At 44.1% G+C, this 25,666-nt stretch overlaps 1 long non-coding RNA gene across 2 annotated transcripts; it reads right to left on the reverse strand.

The window, feature by feature from the left end:
• Positions 1 to 9,990: 9,990 nt before the first annotated feature.
• Positions 9,991 to 14,486, reverse strand: LOC118669347. Of its 2 annotated transcripts, none has more exons than XR_004971970.1 (2): positions 14,285 to 14,486; positions 9,991 to 10,929 (listed from the first exon to the last, which is right to left on the reverse strand). It is a non-coding gene; the product is annotated as an uncharacterized LOC118669347 (long non-coding RNA). The 2 variants fall into 2 exon arrangements; XR_004971969.1 differs by having other exon boundaries at positions 9,991 to 10,939.
• Positions 14,487 to 25,666: the final 11,180 nt, after the last annotated feature.

A 25,666-nucleotide genomic window follows, 5' to 3' on the forward strand; every position in this document is an offset into this window, starting at 1 on the left:
AGCGCACTGGGATCATAGTCCCCCTCATTCACAGGGGTACATCCAAGACCCTGAGTGGATGCCTAAAACTTTGGGGAGTACCAAACCCTATATATACTGCTTCTCCTATACATACACACCTATGATGAAGCTTAATGTATAAGTTAGGCACAGCAAAAGTTTACCAATAATAACAAAATAGAACAATTATCATTATATACTATAATGAAAGTTATGTGAATGTGGTTGCTCTCTCAAAATATCTTGTACTCTACTCACCTTTCTTGTGATGATGTGAGATGATACAATGCTTACGTGATAAGATGAAGCATCTGAATGACATAGGCATTGTGACATAGCATTAGGCTACTGCAAGGGTTACTTGAACAAAAGCACACCCATTTTACCATCACTGTAAATCTGATAACCAGATGGTGACTAAGTAACTAATGGGGTGGGGAACATACACATGAATTTCTCTTCCTAATGGAATCCATGGCAGACCCTGTGGGATACTTCTGGATCTACTCCAGAACAAGACACGGAAGTGAGTTGCTTAATATCTCTATGTCTAAGTTTCCTCATTTGTAACATGGGGACAAAATGGTATCCATCTAAAAAGACTGTTTTTAGAACAAAACAGAGTCCCGACAGTGCCTGGTACATACATTGTAAACACATGACGCATGAGCTAAGAGTGGCTTGTCTGTTTTTTAAATGGCTGAAAAAAAAATCAAAGAAAGAACAGCCCTAACCGGTTTGGCTCAGTGGATAGAGTGTCGGCCTGCGGACTCAAGGGTCCCAGGTTCGAGTCCGGTCAAGGGCATGTACCTTGGTTGTGGTCACATCCCCAGTGGGGAGTGTGCATGAGGCAGCTGATCGATGTTTCTCTCTCATCAATGTTTCTAACTCTCTATCCCTCTCCCTTCCTCTCTGTAAAAAATCAATAAATATATTTTTTAAAAAAAGAACAAATGCCACATGGAAATTATACAAAATTCAAATTTCACTACCCATAAATAAAGTTTTGTTGGAACATGGTCATGCTCATTTGTTTATGGGCTACATGTTTGTTGCTATTGCACTGCAACAGCAGAACTAATTTTGACAGGGGTGTATGACCCACAAAGCCTAGAATATTTCCTGTCTGGCCTATAGAAATCGTTTCTGACCTCTATGTAGACTGAAGTCAGAGAAGGATTACCTGAGGGTAGTAAAGCAATGCTTACCTTTTGTAGGGGCCCCCTTCTGTGGGGGCTGGGCCAGAGAGGGTGATCTGAGAGTCCACATTGCATTCAGAGCTTAAACTAAAAAGCAGGTAGGTTCTGAGAAGAATGGGAGACTCCAAGATACAAAAACGTAACGCTCAGCCATATTGGCCCACACTGGAAGTCCGGGAAAACTGGCTTACCATGCTATCTGGCACCTGGTTTGAGGTACCAGAAGGAGGTTGGAGCCTCGATGGCCTATCTGCTGTTCAACCAAGTTCATCTTTAGCCACAAGGTCAGAAATCTGCATTCTAGAATTTTAGTATTGTGTTTTCTTCAATTTCTTAGTATAGTTTTTTTGTATGGAAGGGTTTCTTTTTTTCTCAACAACTGACCTGGGAAAACTTTTTGATGCATAGATTGTTCCTGTCTGCTAAATGCCGGTGGCCTTCCCAGTCACAATAACAAGAAAAACGAAAACAAAAAGCAACCCAGTTTCTGAACCTGCAAATTGTGCTGGAGTAGGATGACAGGATACTTCCAGAGCCCTGGAAGAGCTTGAGCGCTGGCTATAGACCAGAAGGGAAAACATTTCTTTGGTCCTGTAACTTGTTTTGACTTTGACTGCTTTGAATACGGTGGAAGTGACACAGTGTGGCTTCCAAGGTCAGGTTTCAGGGCGTTGTCCCTTTTTAAAAATGTTTTATTTTTTAAAAAATTTAAATTCTCCCAAGGATATGTTTGTTAAATTGATTTTGAGAGAGAGAGAGAGAGAGAGAGAGAGAGAGAGAGAGAGAAACATCAATTTGAGAGAGAAAACATCCATTAGTTGCCTCCTGTATGCACCCCGACCAGAGTATCAAACCCACAACCTTTTGGTGTATGAGCCCCCCAGCCAGGGCGGGGTATTGTCACTCTTCTTTCCAATAGAATGCTTCCTTGAGTCCACTGTGCTCTGAGGAAGTCAAGCTAGCCACCTGAAATGGTCACATGAAGAAGAACCAAGATACCCCAGCTGACAAGCCCAGCTGAGCCTGGCCCCCAGCTGACTCACCAGGCCATGCCTATATCACAATCCTATATAACAGTGGTTCTCAACCTTGGCTGCACATTAGAATCACCTGGGAATCTTTTTAAAATCCTGATTTCTGGGCCTTATCCTCCAGAATTCTGTTTCTTTGTGGGGCCACATTAGTAACAAAGAAACAGAATTTCCAGGGGATGAGGCCCAGAAATCAGGATTTTAAAAAGATTCCCAGGTGATTCTAATGTGTAACCAAGGTTGAGAACCACTGCTATATAATAGGCTAACATGCAAATTGTCCCCTTGACTGGGAGGACCGGGAGTTTGACCAGGGGGCGGGTCAGCCAGCCAACTGCCCTCGGCCCCTCCCCCTGGCTGGCCTGGCCCAATGGGGGCAGGCCGGCCAGACCCCACCCGTGCACAAATTCATGCACTGGGCCTCTAGTATATTGTATGGAGCAGAAAATTTACCCAGCCAACCCATGACATGACAATCACTATGGCAAGTCATTAAAAAATGTCAGAATTAATACATTAGTGTTTTAAGCATGAAGTTTGGGGGTGATCTGTTACACAGAAGTAAGTATCTGATATACCCTGGTACTCTCAAATGCTAGAGAGATTACATGAACCAGTGCATTCCATCTGTATATCCCGACCTAATTTGCCCCCCCACCCCTACCCCAGTGCCTTAGCAATGACCTTCCTTAGGGTCTGCTTCCTAGAACTGATTTTGATACCAACTATCTGATGTCACGTTTCCTGGAAGCAGAGCCTGAGACAGGGATTCAGGTGCTTGTAATTTACTATGGCACGCTCTCAGAATAGAGAGTGAGGGAAGCTAGATAATACCAGGTGAAGGAACTGAGCAAGAATGTGGTCTCATCTGATCACAGAGGGACCTCTCAAGCATGAACTAGACACCACGCTGGTCCTACCTTCAGTCAGGAAGCTGGTTATTTTTAAAGACAGCTTTATTGAGATATAATTCACAAACTATAGAATTCACCCATTTAAATGGGTACAATACAGCATATCCATAGACGTGAAACAATCACCATGGTCAATTTTTAAATACTTTAGTCACGACCAAGAGAAACCTATGCCCTTTAGTTATTTCCTCCCTATGTTTCATCTCTGCCCCCCCTGCCTTTAAACAACCATTAATCTATTTTCCTGTTTCTATACACTTTCTTATTGTGACCATTTCATGTAAGTGGAATCAAACAATGTGTGGTCTTTTGCAAGTGGCTTCTTTCACTTAGCATAGTGCTTTCAAGATTTATCCATGCTTATAGCATGCATTAGTATTTCATTCATTTTTTAAAGATGAATAATGCTCCATTGTATAAATATACCACATTTAGTTCTTCCATTCATCAATAGTGTTACCCGACAGGGGCCCAGAGCAGGTCAGCCTCAGGCCAGCCTGTAGTGTGTGGGTCCTTGACTTCATGTAGGAAAGATTTCACAATACGAGTCCAGATGGATTTGAGAGTATGTTTATTAATGCTGAGGACAATGAAATAAAGGAAGAAATTGGGGTAGGAGAACACAGGGGAGAGCCTAGGTCAGCCGTGGGCAAACTATGGCCCGCGGGCCGGATCCGACCCGTTCGGCTGTTCTAGCCGGCCCGCGGAGCCGAAAGAGCGGAGGGTTCTCTTGCTCTCCCCTCCGCTCCTTCACCAGCAGCAGTGTTAACATGTATTAGTTCACACAAACACTCCATCCATGCTTTTGTTCTGGCCCTCCGGTCCAGTTTAAGAACCCATTGTGGCCCTCGAGTCAAAAAGTTTGCCCACCCCTGGTAGGTGGTACTCTGCTTTGGTTCTCTAGAAATGTTATAGCAAAGAAGTGAGCCAAGGGGGCCTTAGAGGCAAGATCAGGGGGTGAGCCAGGTGGAGCTGCCACTGCCCACTGATCCCCTGGCAGCGTGTCTTGTGGGGACCCTTACAAATAAAAAGTTCATGCCCAGGAAGGGGCCTTGTATTGAGTCTGTGTCCTAGGACAGTGGTCAGCAAACCGAGGCTTGCGAGCCACATGCGGCTCTTTGGCCCCTTGAGCGTGGCTCTTCCACACAATACCACGTGCAGGCGCGCACGTACAGTGTGAAGTTGACTTAAAACTTTAAGAAAAGTTTATTAAGTTAATTTTAGGGAACGTTGTGGAGTGAAAGAAGATGTAGTGTCGAGGATTGAGAAAGGTATGTTGAGAGGGTTTGGACATATAGAGAGGATGAACGAAAGGAGATAGACGAAACAAGTATACAAGACTAGTATGGATGGGAGAGTTGGAAGGGGCCAACCTCAGCGAACATACCTCAATCAGAATGAGGACGTTTTTAGCAAAGGCCAGCTTAGGAGTACCCTAATTAAGTTAATAACAATGTACCTACCTATATAGTTTAAGTTTAAAAAATTTGGCTCTCAAAAGAAATTTCAATTGTTGTACTGTTGATATTTGGCTCTGTTGATTAATGAGTTTGCCGCCCACTGTCCTAGGGGCTTTTTATCCTTTTTTTTTTTTTTTCCTGCAGGTGAGAATCTTACTAGTAAAGGAGGGTTTCAGTAAATTATTCATCAGCTTTTCAGGTGCATTTTTAATATGCTGGTGCATCAAAATGAGTTTATAGGGGAGTTTGGGATTGTTCTTTGGTCTGTTTTACTGTTATCTTAGGTCTGTCTGGTTTAATGGGGCTTTTGTTGTTTATTCCCCAACTTCCTCTGTCCTTGGGTTTAGCTGGCACACGTGGCATTAATTAGGTCTTTGTTCTCTATTTTCCCAGCCCAGGGTGATTTAAGCTAAGTATTCTCTGACTAGGGAGTGGAGATACAAATCATTTGCTCTTACGTGTCCTTGGTTGTGGGGAGGTAAGGTCTTGCAATTCACAAGCTGGCTGCAAGCTGCCCAAACTGTTTGGCTTTGTTTAAATTTCTTGTCTGAGTTTCCCCATTCCTCTTGCCGGGGAATTTTCCTAGTTTCTTACTATCCTGCCACAATAGAAACTGGGTTGCTTACACCTTTTGGCTATTATGAATGGTGGTACTATGAATATTTGTATATAAGTCTTTATCTAGACATGTTTTCATTTCTCTTGGATATATAGCTACTGATAGATATGGAATTGCTGGGCCTTATGGTAACTGTATGTATAATTGATTGAAGAACTGCCAGACTCTTTTCCAAAATGGTGGTACCATTTTATATTTCTACCAGTAATGTGTGAGGGTTTGATTTCTCAGGCTTCTTGACAACACTTGTTTTCTCTGACATTTTGATTCTAGCCATTCTGAATGTGAAGCAGTATCTTACTGTGATTTTGATTTGCCTTTTCCTGATAACTGATGTTGTTGAGCATATTTCCAAGTTCATTGGCCATTTGTATAGCTTCTTTGGAGAAATGTGTATTCATTTTTATTGCCCATTATAAAATGGGTTATTTGTCTTTTTACTATTGAGTCATATAAATGCTTTATACATTCCAGTATAAGTTCCTTATCAGATACATGATTGGTAAATATTTTCTTTCATTCTGTGGGGTTTCTTTTCACTTTATCAATGGAGCCCTTTGAAGCACAAAAGTTTTACATTTTTTTTATATATATTTTATTGATTTTTTACAGAGAGGAAGGGAGAGAGATAGAGAGTTAGAAACATCGATGAGAGAGAAACATCGATCAGCTGCCTCCTGCACATCTCCCACTGTGGATGTGCCCGCAACCCAGGTACACAGACCGACGCTCTATCCACTGAGCCAAACCGGTTTCGGCGCAAAAGTTTTACATTTTAATGAAACCCAATTATTTATTTTTTATTTTGTTGCTCACACTTTTGGTGTCATAACTAAATATTCATTGCCAAATCCAAGGTCACAAAGTTTTATTCTATGTTTTCTTCTAAAAGTATTACTTTTAAATATTTTATCTATTTTGAGTTAATTTGGTATGTGGTTTGAGTTAGGGTCCAACTTCATTCTTTCGCATGTGTATAGCCATTTTTCCCAGCACCATTTGTTGAACAGACTGTTTTTTCCCCATTGAATGATCTTGGTATTCTTATTAAAAAATTCGTTGATAAGGGACACATGGTTTTATTTCTGGACTCCCAATTATATTTCATTAGTCTCTATATCTATCCACCTGCCAGTACCATGCTGTCTTTATTACTGTTGTCTTATAGTAAGTTTTGAAATTGAGAAGTTTGAGTCCTCTTACTTTTGTTTTTTTCAAGATTGGGCTATTCTGATTCCCTTAAACTTTCTTAGAATCACCTTGTCAATTTCTACCAAGAAGTCCACTGAAAGAGATTGTATTGAATCCATAGATAACTTTGGGGAGTGTTGTCATCTTAACCATATTAAGTCTTTCAATCCAGGAACATGAGATGTTTGTCCATTTATTTAGATCTTTAATTTCTTTCAACAATATTTTTATAGTTTTCAGGGTATGAGTTTTACACTTCTTTTGTTAAATTAATTCCTAAGTGTTTTATTCTTTTTGATGCTATTGAAGTGGAATTGTTTTCTTAATTCCATTTTTGGATTGTTCAATGCAACTATATAGAAATATAATTTATTTTTTTATTGGTCTTATATCCTGCAACCATGCTGAATTTGTTTATTAGTTCTAATAGGGTTGTTGTTTTATAGTGGATTTCTTAGGATTTCCTATATATAAATTCATGTCATTTGTAAATAAAGATAATTTTACTTCTTTCTTTTCTATCTGGATGTCTTTTATTTATTTTTCTTGTCCAATTGCCCTAAAAGCTCCTGTACAATGTTGACTAGAAGTGGTAAAAGTGGGCATCCCTATCTTGCTCCTTATCATAGGAGGAAAGCATCCAATTTTTCACCATTAAGTATGATGTTACCTGTAGGAGTTTTTGTAGATACCCTTTACCAGGTTGAAGAGTTTTCTCCTATTCTTAGTTTATTTAGTGTTTTTACCATGAAATGGTGTTAGATTTTTGTCACTTTTTCTGTGTCCATTGAGACTGAAACAGGAATTTTAGGGGTAAAATAGAATAGGTTTAGGAAATTTTAGAAATTAAGGGTACTGTAGAGGAAGCACAGGGCTGCAGAGCAGCACAGGGTATATTTCCGTAGAATAAGGAAGCTGAAAAGCTGCAACAGGTATATTTCCATAGAATGAGGGAGCTGGGAACAGCAAAAGGTCTATATTTACAAAATAAAGAGAAGGAAACCCTTCATCCAGGAGGAGAAGAAGAAAGCCCAAAGGGAATAGGAAAACAATAAGGAAGGGGTGGGGAGAGAACCTCACATGTCCCATGTGAGGTTGACCTTTGAATTCAGGAATTACTATAGTAACCAGTCTAAGGGAATAGTGACCAATCAGAGGGGATATCAAGGCACCAGGATCTGCAGCCTTTATAATCCATAGAGAAAAGGAACTCAGTGGGACCGTTTCCCCCTTCCCTACGTGGGAGTCCATTCTGTGGGACTCTTTCCCTCTCCCCACGTTGGAGTCTGTACTTGTTCTTCAATAAATTTCCCCCTTTGCTATACCACTTTCTGTTCATGTATTCATTCATTCTTCGATTCCGACGGACAAAGAATCTGGGTTCCAGTTCAAAAATTCCATTTCAAGACGATCATGTGGTTTTTCTTTTTACTATTAATATGGTATATTATATTAATTAACTTTTGGAATAAATCCCACGTGGTCATGGTATGTAATTACTTTTATGTATTTGGATACTGTCTGGTATTCTTTGGAAACTTTTGTGTCCATAAGAGATATTGCTCTATAGTGATGTATTGTCTGGTTTTGGTATAAGATTAATACTGGCCTCATAGAATGAGTTGGGAAGTGTTTCCTTCTCTTCTATATTTTGGAAGAGTTTGTAAAGAATTGGTATTAATTCTCTTTTAAATGTTTGGTGCAATTCAGCTGAGAAGCTATCTGGGCCTGGACTTTTCTTTGTGTGTAGTTCTTTTTATTATGAATTCAATCTCTTGTTATAGGCCTATTCAGGTTGTCATCTTGAGGCTATTTTGGTAGTTTGTATCTTTCTAACTATTTTTTCATTTCATCTAAGTCATCTAATTTATTGGCATGTTCACTAATATTCACTTGTAATCCTTTTGACTTTTGTATGGTGAGTAAATATGTCCCCTCTTTAATTCTGGATTTGAGTCTTCCCTCTTTTTTCTTGATACATTAGCTAAAGTTTTGTTGAGATTTCACAGGACCGAGTTTTGGTTTAATAAATTTTGTATATATTTTTCCAATTCTCTTTCATTAATTTCTGCTCACCTCTTCAATATTTCCTTCCTTCTGGTTTAGTTTGCTTTAGGTTTAATTTGATTTTCCTTTTCTGGTGTCTAACATAGAATATTGAGGTTACAATTTGAGATCTTTCTTAATATAGGTATTTACAACTATAAATTTCTCTGTAAGTGTTATGCCCAGATTTCAAGATCCCCAATAGACCACACCAGGGAGCCAGCCGTGTCCAATGCAAAAGCAAAGAGTCTTTTATTATTATAGACCCGGGTCTGGCTCCCAGCCTCCACCAATAAAACGGCGAGACGAGAGTGCCAGCCCCATGAGAAAAAAGGGGTTCTAATAGGGGGGTGGAGTGAGGGGAGGAGAGATGACTGTGGGCCCTGCCGATTGGCCAGGTGCAAGTCGGGTCTTGTTACACAGGATGTGGTCATATCTATGACGCACACGTCCTTTGATTGTCATTGGTTAGTTTAAAGAAGTCCTGGGTGTGGCTAGCAGAGTAGCAGAGGCTTGGGCTTCCGGGAAGAAGCCTTTCCCGAGCACATGGCCAAGGTAAGATGGAGAGCGTAGCCCTCGTCCCTTCATTCCCCCCTTTGTCTTGGAACTTCTGGCTCAATCATGAGACGGACTGCATTTCTATTCCACCATTGGTAGAGGCCTGTACTGGGCACATAGAACTATCAATTGAACTATCCCTATATGCTTAACAAATGGTTCGGTGGAAGGGAAAGAAACCATTTTAGCTTTAACAATTCCTATTGAAATAGGATTTTTCTTCTTAAAATTCCTCCATGGCTATTAAAAAGCCAAATCAAGATTAATTTATCTACTATCCTGATGTTTGCATAAACACAACAAGAATGGTAACTGACTACCTTTGCTGGAATCTCATGGTTGAATTTTAATGTGCCCCGTAGAGCCAGGAAGCCAAGCCATCCAGCTGCCATTAGGCCTGCCTGCAGTATCTGCTGAGTTAGGTGAATCCCTCACCTGTAGCAACTCCACCTGAGCCCATGCTCCAGGCTTTAAGGCCCATCTCAGTAGCCCTCCTATGCGTTGTGGCCCAGAGTGTGTGGGGGTTCCGCAGGGACACAGAGGCATCTTTACTGCTCCCCTTCTGCTCTTACCAACCGCCAGTGATGGTAGGGCATCGGCCTGATGCTCCAGCGCCAGCCATCCTCAGGGCTCCCAAGCAGGATACCAGGTTTTCTTCGTGGCATTCTTACTGGCTTCAAGTCTTTAGAGCTCAGACAGGGCTCTTCAAAACATGATACTCCAGTCAAAGTTTTCCATTAATAAAACCACTATTAGGAACCAGTCTTATTGAACTATGCAAAGAAATGTATTGCCATGACTTATTTAGCATTGCCAGATTTCGGAGGAATTACATAAGGAGAAAAACATACTGATCTACTCTAAGATTTTCTGACTTTCCTTGCCAATTCCTTTTCATGGATTTTTCAGAGTTATAACAAAATAGTAATTGTTGGGATTAAACTTTCTTTCTATGCATAACCATGTCTTAGACCTTCTATTCTTTTTTTTTTTTTTTTTTTTTTTTTTCAGGGCAAGGTCTGTTTTAATCATATGTAATATACATACAGACCTTCTATTCTAAACAGGCCTTTTCCAGCTTACTACCCCTGACATGGGCATGGTCACGCAGACCTGCAAGCAGTACACAGGCTGCCAACTGCCAACTGTCTCTCAACAGTGACCAAAACCTGATGGGCACCCTTCCCTGCCCAGTTGGGCACCTGCCCTCTTGGCAGCTAGACACCCTTTACTTTTGGGGTTCACCCCACACAGTCCCCTTCCAGGATAGCCAACATACATAGCTATAACAATATCCCTCAGTGTGGGAGACTGGACACTTGCCAGTTATTTCCAAAGACTACTAAGGACTGTAGACCATCACTGGTCCACAGCTACAGCTACATTTAAACCTGTAAGAGAATTGAAGGTTAATACAACATATCAATACAATGAAACATAATATTGGCATCATGGCCGCTTCAGGCAGCCAAATCTTCTGCTACTAAACATGTGATCCTATAAATTGTCCTTGTCTCCTTGGAGCCATGTCCATGAAGATGCAGGCATTATCTAAGTCTATTACACAGTATTGTGGGGGCTCCAGGTGGCAGGAGTGATCGCGAGCAATGTTACCAGAATCAGGCAGGTCGAGCACGCCATAGCTTGAGCTTGAGTGGGTTGCTTTGATTGCACGGATGGGACTGCTGACCAGACATGAGTGTGATGGACCCAGGTGGCGACACCGTCTACCTTGAGAGTGGTGGGGGTTGTCAGCACCACAGTGTAGGGACCCTTCCAACGTGGCTCTAGGGTCTCCCGGCGGTGCCTTCTGACGTAGACCCGATCTCCTGGTCTGTGCTGATGAGGAGTTGGGGTTGGGCCGGTCTCGTAGATGGCATGGAGGTGCTGCCAAATGTCCTCGTGCGCCCTCTGGAGCCCTCTCAAGGAAAGAGATAGTTAAAGAAAAGGGTTTTATAGGGGGTGGCCTGCCAAACATGATAGGAGAGCCACCCAGTCCCCGCCAGTCTCCGAGTCAGATTCCTCCTCTCTTGGAGAACTTCAAAGTCCTGATGGCTTCTAGGTAACCCTGTTTATTAATTACAGTACTCTGCTTTCTTGCCTTTCTACCAGTTCCCTTTGTGGCAGAGCAGCAACCAGGCCTCTTTCAAGGGAGTGGGCTAGAAGGGGGTATCAGCCCCTCCTTTTCTAGCAGCAACAGGTACCAAACCCTTTCAGTACATTTGACCAGCTTCATTCCCACCCACCTTTACAGATTCTAAGGCCCATTGTCTTCCTTTAACCAGCAAGCCAAATGACACTGGCCTGTATTATTTAATTCAGCACAGGCAGGGGGAAGGGCCCATAAAATCTCTGCCCTGAGGAACTGTGAGCCCCATCCCTAAATGTCCCAACCAGACTAGAAAAGCCACAAATACCTTTTAAATCTATCCCAGAATTCCAAAATCCCAACCCAGCACAGAATATCACATAGCAAATCAAAGTTCCCAGCAAACAAACAGACAGAGATGTTTACTAGTTAGGCAGGCAGATTCCACCTCTGACAGAGCAAGCACCCTTGGGCAGCTGCTCAGGGCACTTTGCTATCGGTCAGAGCACTCAGCCTTAAAGAAATCAAGTGTGTGCCTTTTTTTCCACAGACTTACACACTTACATGAACAAATAATTATACCCAAGTAGACATACAAACATCAAATAAACATTTACACTTACACCCTTTCAGTGAACAAGTACTTTTACAGTCTTGGGATCTTGAGCAGATAACAGGAACACCGCCCAAGTCCCCTGATGGGGGCCTGACAGGAACAGATGTGGGGGCCTCCCTTTCCCACATCCCAGGACAGGATTCTTGACCTATGTCTCATCCAGATAGAAACGGTACTCATATTGAACAAGGAAATCAAGACGAAATAGACACGATAAGTAGATACATTCCCCATTAAGAACTTTGAGGTGCATGCCACATTTATACCACAAAACACCAACAAATCAGTTTCAGTTGTGTCGAGATACAGAACAAGTCCCTGAACAGAGGCAGTAGAAAACTGCCTAGGAATGCTTCTTTTCTACCTTTTTAAAAGATAGGCCAGATTCGAACCCTTAGCCAGTCCGAGTTTTGACTTCCCTACAGAAGTCTCAGAGATGGTGAATACCATCTAGAAGCCATTCCTCCAGATACAGGACAAGTCCCTTAGAGATCCTTGATAATCTACATCAGTAATCCATTCACACAATCCCCCAAAAGTTAAGAGGAAGGAAAGAACCATTCAATGTCCTTCAAGAGGATTTTGGCGAAACAACAAAATCGATAGACTAAACACATTGGAAAACCAAGGCCAGAAGTACCCTCTGACATTTCAGGGGTACCAAGGAAGGAGAAGTTAGGCTGCGTCCAGCCCTTCTCACAATCCACCACCAGTGACCAGTCCCAGCTCACTGGTCTACCATCCATTTAACATTTCTCTTTCCTTCCATCACACCAAAGCCATGCTTTCCAGTTAGTTAGAACTCTTAGCCTTAATTTTTAGGTGACATGTAAATAATTAACATTCCACAGATTAGCAGTACATTCAAAAAATTTTTTTAAGAGACACAGAAATTTCACTAGTTAAACAATTTTAAACAACAAAGATACATATTTAAGCAATAAGGACAGATCAATTTACAGAAGCAGAGACAGCATACAATTTAAACCACAGCCTTGGGTAAACACTTTATCTAGAACATAGGTTATACTTACGCATGTCCTGGGTCTCCAGAACACTGAACTGGAGCCCTCTAGGATCAGTATGAAACCAGTTTCTACCTGAAATAATCATACTTTACTTTAGAAATTGGATTACTGCTATCAGTCCCTCTTAAAGACTTTGGCATAAAAATAAATCCACGAGGCAAGTACACTTCCTGCCCCATAGATGATTTGAACTTAAAAGTTTTAAGTTTCCAGCCAATAGGCCTGGCATAGCTGCTAAATTTCAAAATGGTCACAATTTTCCTGCTGGGGAAGTCAAGAAGCAAACCCATAGCTATTCACATGTAAACTTGACTATCAACTTCCTGATGGTACTTGCCTCAGAGCGGGAAGTTTCAAAAGAGCTCTCACCAAATAGCCCTCAAGGTCACCCTGAACTGTGGCAACTGAGGAGGTTGGATGTCTTTGTCAGGTTCATCTCCACCATTTTTAAGGCCAAAACAGTCTCGGGTTTTTATTCTGTACACAGCAAAAGGTCAAGTATAGCTCAAAACTATGCGCACTCATTTTTAAACTGGCCTTTTCCCTTTACATATGCACAGAAATCCCGGATGCATTAAGTCATTAGCTGGAAAAAAAAGATAAAGATGGTGAAGATGAGGCTAAGAAGTGGATTTCTTGGGGAGTGACGTCCATATTGGATGGCCACGTGGGCTTCTTTCTTCCCTTCCCCCACATTCTGCTTTGGGGGAAGTTTCAGCAAATGACTCAGATGGCGTATTTTTCCCAAAGTCATGCTTAATAGATTACCTGCATGCTAGGGGAAGGGCGTGTCTACCCCTCCCTCCACTAAAATAAACTTTTTAATGGCAAGAAAAGAGACCTTAAACTTTCAGAGCTTTAAATCTTAGGTAGCAAATTAAATACTTAGCATTTTTCAAATCAATACTTTTACATTTAAGGATACATTTCAAATAAAATATAAGGCATTTTCAATTAATAGATTAACTTCTATCATCTAGACTTCATACTAGGCATACTCAGATAGCCACACAAAGGAGGGGAGAGGGCAGGCCACCTCCCTCCACACTCACACACTTTCACCAGACATTCATTCAGAGTTTAAATAATCCATTCAATTCCTAACAATTTCCCAACTCCTGAGGGAGCTCTACAGCCTCCCCCAATCTCCTTGAAATGATCAATCACAATACCCAAAGGAGCACTCTGAGTCCGTCCAGTAAGTCCACAGAAAAAACATACAAACACAGAAAACTAAGAGGGCCTGAAAATACAGCCTTCCAACTCCATGGAAGCAAAAACCGAAAGCTAGACGATGGCTGCGCGCCAACCAGCGGGAGAGACCCGCCTATTCTCAGATTGAGGGGCTTCTACAGACCTTCCGACTCCGCAGAAGCAAAACTACACCCCTCCAGATGGAGGATCGAGGCGTCCCCCGACTCCTCCCGCCCATGATCCCCCAGTGCGTCCACTTAGATCATTACGGGTACTTACAGAATTTCAGAAGTGAGCTCACACAGGACAGATACAGAACACACAGACACAGACACTTACCGCGGTCAGTCAGACTCTCCTGATGGGGGTCCCTCGAGGGTCTTGGGGATCCCGGATGAGCCCCCAAATGTTATGCCCAGATTTCAAGATCCCCAATAGACCACACCAGGGAGCCAGCCGTGTCCAATGCAAAAGCAAAGAGTCTTTTATTATTATAGACCCGGGTCTGGCTCCCAGCCTCCACCCACAAAACGGCGAGGCAAGAGTGCCAGCCCCATGAGAAAAAAGGTGTTTTAATAGGGGGATGGAGTGAGGGGAGGAGAGATGACTGTGGGCCCTGCCGATTGGCCAGGTGCAAGTCGGGTCTTGTTACACAGGATGTGGTCATATCTATGATGCACACGTCCCTTGATTGTCATTGGTTAGTTTAAAGAAGTCCTGGGTGTGGCTAGCAGAGTAGCAGAGGCTTGGGCTTCCGGGAAGAAGCCTTTCCTGAGCACATGGCCAAGGTAAGATGGAGGGCATAGCCCTCGCCCCTTCATAAGCACTACTTCAACTGCATCCCATAAGTTTTGGAATATTGTATCATTATTTTCATTCATCTCTAAGTATTGTCTGATTTCTTTTTTCATATCTTCTTTGATCCATTGGTTATTTAGAAATGTGTTCTTTAATCTCCACATATTTGTGAGTTTCCCCAAATTTTTTCAGTTTTTTATCTCCAATGTCATTCCATCATAGTAGGAGAACATACTCTGTATTATTTCTATCTTTCATATTTTATTTGGGTTTGTTTTGTGGCATAGCAAAAGGTCTCTCCTGGAGAATGTTCCACATGCTCTTGAGAAGAATGTATATTCTGGTGTTGTTGGGCTGTATTTTTTCCCTTACAAAATTTAGTGTGGTAGACTGTTATTTGAATAATCTTCCCATAACAGCAATCTTTTTCTTCTGGGAAACTGTACCTCATTCCCAGCCACATGAGTCTGCTATTCTTGATACCCTATACTTCTGGCCAACAGTGAGGGTATGTAGCAGAGGACAGACATTAATTACTCAAGCATAAGAATTAGTAATGGACACATGACCTAAACCTAGACAATCAGAGTTTTCCTGTGGGATTTGTCTCATTAGAACTTGGAAAATAGACCTAACCTACACAATCAGAGTTTTCCTGTGGGATTTGTCTCATTAGAACTTGGGAAAGAGAGCTCTGTTTCCTCTCTGGTTGTATGCTCTGTGGATGTAAGGTTGAGACTGTTCATGGCCCCCTCCCTTCTCCATGGGGGATCCAAAACTAGCATGGAGAGAAGAGAGACAAGCACAGGAAGAGAGTCCTGGCAGGGTTTAAGCCCTGGATCCAGCTGAACCTGAGTCTAAATCTATTCCTGCACTTTCTGCAGTCTTTCTACTTGAGCGAATACATTTCCCTGCATGCCTAAGCTAGTTTGAAGAATCTTGGCCAGTAAACCCCCGTAGGCAAAAACCATATCTTATATTGATTTATGCCTCATGGCATCTAGAGCAAGCACAGAGTGAGGGCTTAATGAAAACTTGCTTTTCAAAACTAACACAGTTTTCTGAATCACATTTAATGGATTCATTTTCTTGAAATCTCCAAGTTAGGCGTGCAAATACACACAAGCATACACAGAGTTACTTTGGCACTCTCTCTCTAGCAGACCTGGAAAGTACGCATGTGTATACACGTGCGCGCGGGCACGCACACACACACACACACACACACACACACACATTAACTCACACCCAAATACTAGTTTCTGGAAACACAGAAATAATCAAAGGCCAATTTTCCCAAAACCAAAAATTTTAAGGAATATATCTAGTATTATGTACAAGATGGAGAAGAAAAAATGGAAGTTTTGAGCTCTTATTTTTCCAGGTACTATGTCTTGTGTTGCTTTATATCCCCTGGTATTTGCTTCCCATAGAATCTTATCAGGTAGATCTCATTATCTTTATTTCACAGATGAGTAAGCTGGAGATTCAGATAAGTGAAGCTCAAGACCACACAGCTAATATCTAGATCTGGGATTCAGAAACAAGCCTGGATCCAGGCTGCGTTTGCCATACCTTGTGAACAGTGGATGGCTCCTGAGTCAGAACAAAACACAATAGTCCACTTCTGAGAACACACCTCATGTTTCCCAAATTAAAGGTACATAGTGAGGTATCATTTAAATCCAATTTCTTGGAGCTCATCTGTGTGGAGAGAGGTGAACATCCTATTTACAAGTACTATAGGATGGTGTTTGGTTACATTGGTTTGCTCTGTGAAGACTGGTAGTTTCAATCATAAGGAACATGAAAAGGAAAAAAAGTGTGGAAAACAACAGCAAGACCAGAGTTATAAAGGGGAAGTGGGTGAAGGCAAAGATGGGTGAGGGCAGAGAACCAGACCTTGTCACCCATCTTCTAATCTTGTTCTTTGCAAGTTGATTGTTCTTTTCAATTCATTAACCATTGATTGTAAATTGGTATAGTTTCATGCCCCAGGCTACCTTCCCTTCTGCACTAAGTGGACAACAGATGTACCAACTGCCTAGTGGAAAAATTTCCCATCACCTCTGTCTTTCAGACTTACTCCTGAGAGAAAATGTAAAAGACCAGCTGTTCACTTGTGGTCATATCATACAAACCCACCTGCAACTAAGCCTGCACTTTTTCTTCCCCTGTGAAATAGTCATAATTTCCCATGAGACTACAGATGTGGGTTAGAAAAACTGGTAAGGCAATAGGAGCAACTGTGGGAGTGTGGGTCACCTGTTCATGTAATGTTATTGAATGTTTAGACTGACTTTTTTGAGCCTTATGCTGCTCCAACTTTATGACTCAATAAATAATACCCAGTTCATGATGGACAGTTTGGGTTGCCTAGCATCTCATGTTCAAGATTCAATCTCTATCAGGACCTAAACTTAGCCTTGTTCTGAGAATTGGTGCCTAGGGACTTGTGGATTCATGGAAGGTTCTGGATTCTCTTCTCTAAAAAAGGCACAGGGTTTCCTGTGTGCAAACGAGGCCCTGCACTAAAGCCTCATTCAACATCTTCTCTAACATGGTTTAGTTGCTGCATACACCAGAATAATGAGGACAACATGGTTTTCACTTCTCCTATCTTAACTAAGCTTCACAACAATTTGATCAAGTGGGTTTTATGATCTCCATTTAATCAGAGAGAAAAACTTAGATATAGCTCTATAAGTTCAATGCCTTGATCAAGTTTACATGGCTATCAAGTGGCGACAGCTGGTCTCAGAATGCCAACTGCAACACAGTCTCTTTGCTCACCCAAATAGCTGCCTGGGCATGTTTACATCACCAGTCCATGGAATCTTCTCAGTGCACAGGAACAATTTAGATTTATCAATCTTTGATCAAGGGGAAGGGCACGGGGTGGGGTGGGTGAAGACAGGATGCCAGTGGATCTCAGTGCAGGCTGATTTTGTTGAGCTCCAAAGGACCACATTTACTAACACGATGACTTCATTATAATATACTGTATATGTAACTATTTATGAATAAAATTATATTGGTCTAAAATTTGCTTTAAAATGGCTGGGAAGAGAGAAATCAGTAATGAAATAAGATGAGGCATCCTATATAATAAAAGGGTAGTATGTAAATTGTCCCCTCTGGGAGCTTGACCAGGGGGCAGGGCTGGCTGGGGGAAGGGAGGGAAGCCCCGGCTAGCAGCCAGCAGCTGCTAGGGACCCTGCACTGGTAGGGCCTCTACTGTGTTAGTAATTGTTGAAGCTAAGTGATGAGTATATAATTCATTCATTATACAATTTTCTCCACATAATAAAAAGTAAAAACTGTATTCCAGTCATCAAGATAGACCAAATCATCCTGGACCATAAAATACACCTTAACAAGTTTAAAAGAACAGAAACTGCATAATGTCTGCTCTCAGACAATGATAGAATTAATCTAGACATCAATAGCAGAAAGATAGCTGGAAAATTCCAAAATACTTGGAGATTAAACAACATACTTCTAAATAACACATGGGTCAAAAGAGGAATCTCGAGAAACATTAGAAGTATTTTGAACTAAATGAAATGACAAGCTTGAATTTATTAAAATTTAAAAATCTTCTTTGCCCTGGCAGTGTAGCTCAGTTGGTTAAGCATCACCCCATGTACTGAAAGGTTGCCAATTCGATTCCTGATTGGGATACATGCAGGAGGGGGCCAATCGATGATTCTCTTTCTCTTAGTATATGTATTTACATTTCTTCCATGTGTTTTTAAGATTGATAATTCATTTTTTTTTTAGTACTAAATAATATTCCATTGTCTGGATGTGCCACAGTTTATTTGCACATTCACCTATGAAAAGACATCTTGGTTGCTTCCAAGTTTGGGCAATTATGAATAAACTGTTATTAACATCCATGTGCAGGTTTTGATGTAAACCCTTTGGGAGTGCACTGACCACCAGGGGGCAGCTCCTGCATTGAGCACTGCCCCCTGGTGGTCAGTGTGTGTCATAGCAACCGATTGTTTTGCTGTTTGGTCAATTAGCATATTACCCTTTTATTATATAGGACTAGAGGCCCGGTGCACAAAAATTTGTGCACTTGGGGGGGAGAAATATCAGCCCGGCCTGTGCCCACTCGCAGTCTGGGACCCCTCGGGAGATAACGACCTGCTGGCTTAGACATGCTCCCGGGTGGCAGAGGGCAGGCCCAATCCCTAGGTGCAGCCCTTGGTCGGGCTCAGAGCAGGGCCGATTGGGGAGTTGGGGCACCGCCCTGTCATGCACAGAGCAGGGCGATCGGGAGGTTGTGATGCCACCCTCAGTCACGCTCAGGGTATGGCCGATTGGGGGGTTGGGGCACCGCCCCCTGTCACACTCAAGGCAGGGTCGATGGGGAGGTTGTGGCGCCACCCCCTGTCACGCACAGAGTAGGGCCGATCAGGGGGTTGGGGATCTCACCCCTGTCACGCACAGAGTAGGGCCGATCAGGGGGTTGGGGATCTCACCCCTGTCATGCACAGAGCAGGGCCCATCAGGGGGTTGGGGAGCTCCCCCCTGTCATGCACAGAGCAGGGCCGATAGGGGAGTTGGCGCACCACCCCCTGTCACACACAGAGCAGGGTGGATCAGGGGGTTGGGGTGCCGCCACTTTCACACTCAGGGCAGGGCCGACCCTCTATCACCCACAGAGCAGGGCCGATCAGGGGGTTGGGGCGCCGCCACTCTCACACTCAGGGCAGGGCCGATGGGGAGGTTATGGCTCTACCCCGTCACACACAGAGCAGGGCCCGTGGGGGGTGGGGGGGGGTTGGGGCGCCGCACCCTGCCACACACAGAGCCGCAGGATGATCAGGGGGTTGGGGAGCTCTCCCCATCAGGCACAGAGCAGGGCCGATCAGGGGGTTGGGGCGCCTTCCCCTGTCACGAACAGAGCAGGGTGGATAGGGAGGTTTTGGCCCCGCCCCCTGTCACACACAGAGCCGCAGGGCGATCAGGGGGTTTGGGCGCTGCCCCCTGTCACGCTGATCCCGGTGCTGGGAGGCATATTACCCTTTTACTATATAGGATAGAGGCCTGGTGCACGGGTGGGGCCGGCTGGTTTGCCCTGAAGGGTGTCCTGGATCAGTGTGGGGGTCCCCACTGGGGTGCCTGGCTAGCCTGGGTAAGGGGATGATGGCTATTTGCAGCTGGTCACACACCCTTCAGGGTGGGGGTCCCCACTGGAGTGCCTGGCCAGTCTGGGTGAGGGGCTGAGGGCTGTTTTCAGGCTGGGACTGAAGCTCCCAACCGCTCCTTTTTTTCTTTTTTCTTTTTTAATTCTGGGCCAGCTTTAGCTCTGAGGCTTGGCTCCAGCTCTGAGGCCTCAGCTGCTGAGAAGAGGTATCTGGTTTGTTTCAGTTCTATAATTGAAACTCTGTATCAACTCCAGCTCTGAGATCCCAGCTCTCTGAAAGCTGGTTTCTGGGGTTTTGTTTAGCTTCTATATTTGTTACAATGTTTTTTAAACTGCAAGCTCAGAGGCAGGCAAGGCAGGCAGGGAACGTTGGAGTCCTCCATCACTGAAGCAAGCAAGCCTCATGTTCAGTTTAAGCTGCCTGGCTGCCGGCCACCATCTTGGCTGGCAGTTAATTTGCATATCGCCCTGATTAGCCAATGGGAAGGGTAGCGGTCGTACGCCAATTACCATGTTTCTCTTTTATTAGATAGGATGGTTCGACAGTGGAAAATACATTTCATTATATGTTTGTCAAAATCCATTGAATATAGAACAAGAGTGAATCCTAATATAAACTATGGACTTTGGGTGATAGTGGCAAGTTAGTGTAGGTTCATGGATTTTAACAAACATGCCACTCACACTCACTCTTGCAGGATGTGAACAGTAGGATTGGGGTCGGGGGAAGGGGTATATGGAAACTCTTTGTGCTTTCCATTCAATCTTGTTGTGAATCTAGAACTGCTCTAAAAAAATAGTTGCTTAATTAAGAAATATGCATGTATGTATATACATTTGTTTATACAAGTGAGAGTCCACTTTTAAGACGGCTGAGGTAGAAAAGAGGACGCTACACAATCAAATACAATGTGTATGAATCTTAGGCTGCTAACTTTATTTTCTTTAAACCAACTCCAATTCTAACTCCAAGACCTAGTCCTTCTTACAAGATGCCCCATGGGCACTCTTGGGCCCTGCACCTGCGGGGAGTCATGAATGCTAATAGAGAGCCCTAAGAATCAGAGAAGGGTCTCTACTCCCGTTCATCACAGTTGCCTCTGACCTCCTCACTGTTCAAGCCTCCAGTGTTTCTAGTATGATACCTTTCGCTTTGAGGTTACTTGTGGGACCTGGGGATCTTTTTGAAGGTTGGAAATTCCCTACTGGGGTCTCAGCCTCCCTCTTTTTCATACTCAGTCCTCCTCCTGAGGCCTGGCCACCATCTCCTGGAGGCTGGAGCAGAGCGAGAGTGACATCTCACAGATCCCCCCACCTCCTTTCCTTCCCATTCCACTGAGTGTGGCAGAAGAGTGGGGGGGGGTCCTCTGATTCTCAAAGGCCCTGCCCCTCATGCACACTCATAATCCCTGCAGTGGTGACCTATGTTATGACAGCAGACACCCCTCCCTCTTAAGACTGTCTGGGTGCTCTGCTTCAAGAAAAGTTCAGGTGGGAAGGACCCCACAGCTTGGCGACTTGGGGGAACTAGAAAGGGACTCAAAGGAAAACGGTGGTGATGGGGGAGGGGGAGAGAAGAGAAACAATCACTTCTACTTTTCCAACAGCTGATAGTACCAGGTGAGAACCAGCATGGGCCCTGGGGTGCTGCCATGAGAACCAGGGGAGCAAACCCAATCTGCCTCTCTCAAATTTCCTCACCTGAAGCTGCCCAGGAGGCCTCAGGTGCAGAGGGAGGAGACGGGCCTTTCCCCTGACACTGCTGCCTTGCCACACTCTTTCCTTTTTATTTTTGTTCAATTGACTGTAGAGAGGAAGGGAGAGGGAGAGATAGAAATATCAATGATGAGAGAGAATCATTGATCGACTGCCTCCTGCACACCCCACGCTGGGGACTGAGCCTGCAACCCCAGCAGGAATCTAATCATGACCTCCTGATTCAATGCTCAACCACTGAGTACAGCGGCGGGCCCACCTTTCCTTTTGATCCATTCTGTGAAATTCCCTATTCCTGCCCCTCCCCCACACACCCAAGAGCAGCAGGAGCCATGTGCTGCAGAGAAAGAGGTGTCCCCAGGCTAAAACTCAGCCTCCTGGAGCTTTCTGCAGTCACACCTACCTGCAGATGCACCCTGGCAGGTGGCTCACTGGAGCCCACCAGGGGAGTGTGGCCCCATGAACACTCAGGATGCACTGGAACCCCAGACCTCGCCTGCTGCTCTGCAGAGTTGCTGGCCTGGCATTCCTGAAGGGCTCACTCAGATTCTGCAAACCAGACCTGATGGGAAACAGTTAGACACACATTAACGGTGTGGTCGTTTATTGCTGGGTCATTGGGGCCAGCCTGAACTGCTCACCCCCATCCACCCAGGACGGCTTTGATGGCCCAGGGACAGCTCTCCCAGGATGTCTCCCCAGATTCACCCCCTCCTTTGTCTCTTCACACTAATACTCACCCCCAGGGATTATGCCTGCGTGTGAAATAGAAATATGGGAGGTTATAACGCAGTGCTTTCACCCCTCATGCACGCACCACCTCTATGATTTTTCCATAAATGCCTTCCTATGATTTGCTAATTGGTCCTTATCACAACTTACTTTTATTTCTTTTTACCTGAGTAAATGCAAGCATACCTGTTTATTGTGCTCCACTTTGTTGAGCTTTACAGATACTGCTTTTTTTTTTTTTTTTTTACAAATTGAAGGCAAAACCATCCATCAGCAAAAAGATTGTAACTTGCTTTGTGGTGATACTCATTTTATTATTTTTTTTTTTTATAAATTTTTTTATTGATTAAGATATTACATATGTGTCCTTGTCCCCACGTTGCCCTCTACCCCCCACCCCCCCCACCCCCGCTCATGCCCTCACCCCCCCGTTGTCCATGTCCATTGATTAGGCCTATATGCTTGCATATAAGTCCTTTGGTTGATCTTTCCCCCTTACCCCCACCCTCCCCTACCTTCCCTCCAAGTCCCGACAGTCCAATCAATGCCTCTCCGTCTCTGGATCAGTCCTTGTTCATCAGCTTATGTTGTTCATTATATTCCACAAATGAGTGAGATCCTGTGGTATTTATCCGCTCTCAAGTTCCATCCCTGCTGTGGCAAATGGTAAGAGTTCCTTTTTCTTCTTCCTCTTCTTAAAGAATACCTTTCAGCATTTCATATAATGCTGGTTTGGTGGTGATGAACTCCTTTAGCTTTTTCTTATCCGTGAAGCTCTTTATCTGACCTTCTATTCTGAATGATAGCTTTGCTGGATAAAGTAATCTTGGTTGCAGGTTCTTGCTATTCATCACTTTGAATATTTCTTGCCAGTCTCTTCTGGCCTGCATGGTTTCTGTTGAGAAATCAGCTGACAGTCGTATGGGTACTCCCTTGTAGGTAACTGACTGTCTTTCTCTTGCTGCTTTTAAGATTCTCTCTTTATCTTTTGCTCTTGGCATTTTAATTATGATGTGTCTTGGTGTGGTCCTCCTTGGATTCCTTTTGTTTGGGGTTCTCTGCGCTTCCTGGACTTGTAAGTCCATTTCTTTCACCAGGTGGGGGAAGTTTTCTGTCATTATTTCTTCAAAAAGGTTTTCAATATCTTGCCCTCTCTCTCCTTCTGGTACCCCTATAATTCTGATGTTGGTACGCTTGAAGTTGTCCCAGAGGTTCCTTACACTATCTTCATATTTTTGGAATCTCTTTTCTTTTTTCTTTTTCGGTTGGGTATTTTTTGTTTCTTTGTATTTCAAATCTTTGACTTGATTCTTGGGATCCTCTTTTCTGCTGCTGGATCTCTGTAAATTATTCTTTATTTCAGTCAGTGTATGCTTAATTTCTAGTTGGTCCTTTTTCATGTCCTCCATGGTCTCCCTATACTTATTGAGGGATTCATTAAATTTATCGGCGGTTTCCATAAAATTCTTGAAAAACCTTATAACCGTGGCCTTAAACTCTATATCCAATCGTTTGCTTTCCTCCATTTCTGCCATTTGTGACCTGTTTCTTTGTCTCCGCATTTTGGCAGCTTCCCTGTGTTGATAGAGTGGCCCTGTGCGCCAGGTGTCCTGTAGGGCCCAGTAGCTCAGCCTCCCCAGTTACCTGGGGTGGACACTCTTGGTGCACTCTTGGTGCCTTGGTTGTTGTAGAATCACTGGGAGGAATTGACCTCCAGGCCAATTGGCTGTGAGAATCAGCTGTGTCTAAAGTGGGAGAACTTCTGTGCTGAAGACACCCTTCTGGGGCAAGACTTGCTTCAGTGGGGCTTTGGTGCTCACTGAGTCTGCTCCCTGAGTGCGTCCCTTATGGGTCTGAGGAGTTGCAATCTGGATGGACCCCCTCTGACCACTGGGTACAGTGGCTCCTGGTTCTAAGGAGGTGCTAATTCAGCCTCTGCCTGAGGCCACACAGCAGGAGCCACGAAGAGGCTCAGCTGTGAAGCAATGCAAGCCGCTGCGGGGCCTTGGGCCTTCTCTTGGAAGTTCCAGGTCTGCCTGGTTCGGCTGCAGTTAGGTACATTCACATGCAAAAGCCTCTGCCGCAGCCTGGGTGGGGCGGGGTCTCAGGGAGTCAGAGGGCGGAGAAAGCAGCCACGGCCGATTCTCCGCCCGGAGTTGCGCGTCTCAGTGTTCCGGTAACGGCTGCAAGCACCTCTGAGTGGAAGCCGCCCTCAAGTTCGCTCGCTGCCGGACAGACCAGCTTCTCCCCGTATGAGACCTGGGTCCCCAGAGACTTCCCGGAACCGGAGTTCAGAGCAGTCGGGAGTTGGTGATTCAAAAAGACAGCCGCGTCCTCAGGCACCACCCCCTTTCCGCGCGCGCGCGAGCCGCCGTACCTCTGCACTTCACCTCCGCAGCGCCTCTGGCTCTCAGCGTGCTTTTCTTTCCTTCTAGTTGTGGAATTTACACTCAGCCAGCCTTCCTGTTGTTCTGGGTGATGTTTGCTCAGTCCTTTGCGGTAATTTTCAATTGTTGTGAGAGGCGGCGAATTCCCGGTGTTTACCTATGCCGCCATCTTAGTTGCTCCTTCGATACTCATTTTATTGCAGTGGGCTGGACCAAGCCCACAATATCCCTGAGGCATGCCTGTACATAATTCTCATAAACAGAAGAGATATAATAATAAATGCATACCTGGCAATACCATCATCTTCAACATAGAACTGCCAAAGTCACTCAGGGTGGAGAAGAGAGAATTGAGATGACACACAAGCAGGCAGGTCTGGAAGTGGAGACACTATTTCTGTCTATGGCCCACTGTCCAGAACTCAATCATAAGGCTCCAACTGAAGGGCAAGAGGGACATGTAGTTTAGTTATGTGCCTAGGGCTCAGGCCACTTGCCCTTCAGAGCAGAAAGCAACTGCATTGATGGCCATAAGCCAGACTCGGCCTCCCTGATGAGAAAAACAGTCGAGTAGGTGTCAGAGGTCCCAGGTTAGTCATTCTCTTCGTATTCATAGCTCTTCCATCCACTGTTACCTCATTTGAAGAACGCGAAAAATAACACCAGCCTTGCCCATCTCATTGGGTATATTTAGGGCCAAGTAACATCAGGATGTCATTTATAAAAATTCTTGTTAGCCAGGGGTTATTGCTACTTCTGCAGAATATTCAGGGGAATCTGAACATGCAGAGTTCTCAGCTGTGTCTACCCAAATATTCCCATCTAGGTATCAGATTTCCACTCCTTTCCTTGCAGGGCCCTGCCTATGGAGGCCTTCTAGAAGGCCGTCACTTATGAGAATTCGGCCTTCCCTGATGCTCCACAATG

This window comes from Myotis myotis, unplaced genomic scaffold, assembly GCF_014108235.1.
Source record: "Myotis myotis isolate mMyoMyo1 unplaced genomic scaffold, mMyoMyo1.p scaffold_m19_p_14, whole genome shotgun sequence".
NCBI lineage: Eukaryota > Metazoa > Chordata > Mammalia > Chiroptera > Vespertilionidae > Myotis > Myotis myotis.